This window comes from Phoca vitulina, unplaced genomic scaffold (assembly GCF_004348235.1).
Source record: "Phoca vitulina isolate PV1807 unplaced genomic scaffold, GSC_HSeal_1.0 scaffold1, whole genome shotgun sequence".
Classification (NCBI taxonomy): Eukaryota; Metazoa; Chordata; class Mammalia; order Carnivora; family Phocidae; genus Phoca; species Phoca vitulina.
Window position 1 is genome coordinate 78,684,354 of NW_022589704.1, and position 4,517 is coordinate 78,688,870.

The window sequence follows — 4,517 nt, forward strand, 5'->3', positions numbered from 1 at the left end:
AAGAAAGAAAGAAAGAAAGAAAGAAAGAAAGAAAGAAAGAAAGAAAGGAGACTAAGGAAAGAAGACTAAGGAAGGAAAGCAGAGAGCAGAGAGGGATATAAATATATAGACATAGACAAAGATACAGATATAGACATCCTATCGATTTTCTTTCTTTGTACAATCTAGACTAATAGAAGACAATCAATCAATTAGAACTTGTGGTAAGTTCCTAGAAAGAAAGGATGTAGATGGGATGATATTGATGAATAAACCCCAACAGAGAAGACTGTATCCTGAAGATGCACAGACATCAGTGACACTGGGGGAGGCAGCTACCTTCTCTTGGTGGTGCCCAGCAGTTCCACCTGATGCCAAAGCCAGAAAGCAGGATGGGATTGTAATCAGTGCAATTGTTAATGGAGTGTCTATGTAATACCTTAGGCAAATTGTTTTCACCCTGTGTGAAAAAAGACAAAAAGCTGTGCAAGAAAGTATGGCCCAAATATGAAGTTAAATAAGATTTGGCATGACTTTACACCAATTATGGTGTATAGAGCAAGAAACTCTCCATTTGACTTTGAAACATGTAACATTGTTAATTGGTCGAAGAGCTCAATAACATGGGACTATATTTTTTTCTTTATGAGCATAATCACACTATTGGTTCTTGCAATACAAATTATTGAAACACTACTTATTGGTTTTTAATCAGTTTGAAGTAGAAAGTTTCATTATAGTTACAGAGAAGAATGCATGAAATAAATTTTGGCAATGAAAAATCAAAGGTAAAACCAACCAAGGTTGGGAGGGAAAGATGGAGGAAGAGAAATAGGAGACACTCATGCATTTATTTCTTCATCTAAAACAGTGTGAGGTCAATAGTTCTGCCTCGAGTTGATGGGTCAAGAAACACATTTATGTGTATTGTTTAACAGTTGTAAAGTTAAGCCCCAGAAGAACAGGGTAAAAAAATAACAACAGATGGAGAATAAAAGAAGAGATGGAAATCAGACTACGTTTTCCATCCTTCTTTATTCGAGAGTAAATAGATAAGGCCTAAGATTGACAAATTAACAAATTGAGTTTCACATATGTAATTTAGTGTTGTGAATATAACCATAGAAAACAAGATTAGAAAGAGGAAAAAATTGTTGCCTCTTGTGACTGAGCCTATAGTTGGTGGAAGGAGGAGATATTAATTTTTCATTTTAAGACTTCTCTAATATTTTTTATTTTGCATATGTGTTGCAATTTTATAATAAATAAATATAAGAGAAATTTTCCTGTCCATGATGGAAGTATAGGGAGGGGCATGTGTAGAAACAGCCCCCTTTTGCCTCAGCTCAGTGTTTTGTTTTATGATTTTATGAATGTAAAGCTGCTAGAGATGTAAAGTGGAAAGAAAGAGATAGATGCTACTGTTTGATAAAATGAAACCAACAGCACATATGTTACAAGAGACACCATACCTAGGAGATCACTTGAGAGTAAAACCTTGCTTAGAGTCAGCTGCAAAGCAGCAAAGAGTTTTCAGGCTGGTTTAATCCTTTCTCCTTTTCTTCCCAATGTTTAATTATAACTAAATTTAAACTCAAAGAGTTACTGGCAAGACAAACATAAAAATTTCTCAATAGGAAGCACTCCTCAGTTCCTTGTAGAAAAAAATCATCATCATCAGAAAAGTATATAAATAAAACATGCGATACCTGAGACAAGTTTATATGGTCAACAAGTCACTTTGTTTTTGTTTTTGTTTTTTTTTTACATTAAGTAACAAATCAAGTTGGAAGCGCTTTTCTCATTTTTGGTGGAGCATGCACAATGTGGGGGCAAGGTCCCTTATATAGTCTAAGTCTCCACAAAGAAGGTCTTTGAAGTTGAAGTCCCAGCTTCTCCTGCATTATGAGAAATCAGCTTTCAGTGCATAATGAAGTTTCTGGCACTTGGACCATGCCTCTGTCACTCTCTAGCACCATATAATAGTAGCTCACATTCCATTTGTATTCACTTCTTAACCAATCCATAAGAAAAACCTTGGTTCAAAATTGCCATGAGGCCCAAATGTCAGGATCAAAATGTTTGGGCTGAAATGACAAGTTAATATATCTTTTTTGATCATCTTCCCATTTCTATTGTCTTCATTTCCTTTAGTTAAATCTTAGCTTAGCAATTTTTTTTGACAGTTTATAGCTTACCTAGATTGTTCATAACCCTCATTCGCAAAAACATTGCCAGTCTTTTCTTTAAAATAAAAGCCCATTACTTCCAAACAATCTCACCAAGTTACTAGTCCCTGGATGTATAACGACCTAAGTATTCAGCTTTCCAACTAAGGCTCAGAGCCCAGAGCTCCTATTTCAAGTGGGTCCTACGTGTCTGAGGTTCTCACACAAGTTTCCAACCCCATCAAGAAAACAACGTGGTCAGAGAATCCTTGGAAATTCATATATCCCTTGGATACATAAAGTTTCTCTGTTTAAAAATGAAACAGACCAGAATACAGCCTCTGCTAACCCATAAGCAAAGTAATTTAAGTGCCTGTGTGTGGAGAATTTCCAACTTCTGAACGACCTGGTGTTCTCACATGGTCAAGATTAATGTCATTCCATTCTGACTGGCTCTTCCTGTCCCTATGGTGGAAGTGGGTTCAGAAACATGTTGGATGAAGAAATTTCCCAGTGTATCACAGTTACCAAGCCAGCTGTGCAAAGTCATTTTTACATGGATACAGTTGAAATATTACCAATTTCTCACAGGCTTAATTATTTTACCTACTTTGTGAGCTCTGGGATCTGGGCCAGATTACAGAAAATATGAGAAGTTTGCTGGACAGTGGATAAGGATGCTCCTGTGTATCATAAAGAACTTTGGTCTGGCACTTAACAGTTCCAACTCCATGTCAGCACAAACATAGGCCCTTGGCCTTTGCTGTTTATTAGAACATAGCAATAGCAATTAACCACAATGTTTAGAGAATTAGGGGTTTGGGTTTCTATTTAATTTAATTTTCTGGTTGACTTGGGATTAAACAAACAAAAAATCTTTTTTTTAAATTCAAGCCTTTGGAAAGGGGAAGGAAAGAAACTAGCATTTCTTGACTAGTGTGGCAAATATTATGTTAGATTTTAAAAGTATGTTATTAATCTTCACTATAAAGTGTATGAAGTATGTATTATTTTTAAAATTTTTATAGATAAGGAAACAGACTCAGAAAGGTTAATTAGGTCCCTCAAATCACAAAGCTAGTGTTCAGAAAATGTAAAATTAAAACCTAAGTCAGTTTGCGTGCATGGGTGGTGCAGGTGGTTAAGCGTCTGTCTTCAACTCAGGTCATGGTCCCAGAGTCCTGGGATCATGTCCCAAGTCAGGCTCCCTGCTTTGCAGGGAGTCTGCTCCTCCCTCTGCCCTTTCTCCCACTCATTCTCTCAATCTCTCTCCCTTTTTTAAAAGATTTTATTTATTTATTTGACAGAGAGAGAGAAAGCACGAGCAGGGGGAGCGGGAGAGGGAGAAGCAGGCTCCCTGCGACGCGGGGCTCAATCCCAGGACCCTGAGATCATGACCTGAGCCGAAGGCAGGCGCTTAAGCATCTGAACCACCCAGGCACCCCTCAATCTCTCTCCTTAAATAAAACAAAAACAAAAACCTAAGTCAGTCTGTTTCCGAAAGACCATGTCTGCCTTATAATTTAATAACATGAAATTCGATCTCCTCTATGTGTAGATTTAAAATTATTAGCACATTTCAATTTTTATTAAGTCAATATTTTGGGGCATCTCTTAAATGCTAGTCCCTGGACTCACTGTTAATAATAGAAGGGTGAATTCTATGTAATAATGCCTTCAGGAAACTTGTAGCAAGATAGGTGTTACTTAGTAGTAAATATTTAGAATACAGAGTGTTTATTTCTGTGAAACAGTCATTCTTACCGTGTCATGGGGACAAGTAGCAAGAGATACTACCAACATCCAGGGGTGGGAGGATGGCACCAGAAAAGCTTCAGAGGGAAGGCACTTTGAGTTTACTGATGAGAAAGTTTCACCAGGTGGGGACCAGCCCCTGCAGTGGGAACAAACCACGAAAGCACACGGTATATTTGAGGCTCTGCAAATGGTAGCACAGTGAGACCACATGGACACAGAAGACACCAATGGAAAGTGAGCCTAGAAAGGTAAGGACAGGGCAATAGCACATATAATCCTAGGTGGGCTGTGCTCTACTGTGCAGATGAGAGAAACTATGAAAGTGAGTGGAGAGACATCAGATTGACATTTAACACGATCTCTTCAAAATGGAGGGGATCGTTTAAAATTACTTAAGAGACCCCAAAAACTTGGTGAAGGATTCCCAGTTGAAGAGAGAGAGAGAGAGCCTTCCAGTTTAAATGAGGAGTCTGCACATCTCCAGAATCATCTGCAGGAGCCGCTACCTTTGGGAAATGCCACAGATGTAGAAGACAGATGATACTGGATTGAATCTCGCTGTCTCCTAGGCATACTCAAAAAGTTAAATTTTAAGAATCTGTTATTGATTTG

At 37.9% G+C, this 4,517-nt stretch overlaps 1 long non-coding RNA gene across 1 annotated transcript in view; it reads right to left on the bottom strand.

The window, feature by feature from the left end:
* Positions 1-4,086, bottom strand: part of LOC116644914 — a 4,715-nt gene extending 629 nt beyond the window's left edge. Inside the window, exons 1-2 of the long non-coding RNA XR_004301853.1 lie at positions 3,912-4,086; positions 319-439 (exon numbers count right to left, since the gene is read on the bottom strand). This is a non-coding gene — a long non-coding RNA (uncharacterized LOC116644914). The remainder of the gene's footprint in view (positions 1-318; positions 440-3,911) is intronic.
* Between the last annotated feature and the right edge of the window lie 431 nt (positions 4,087-4,517).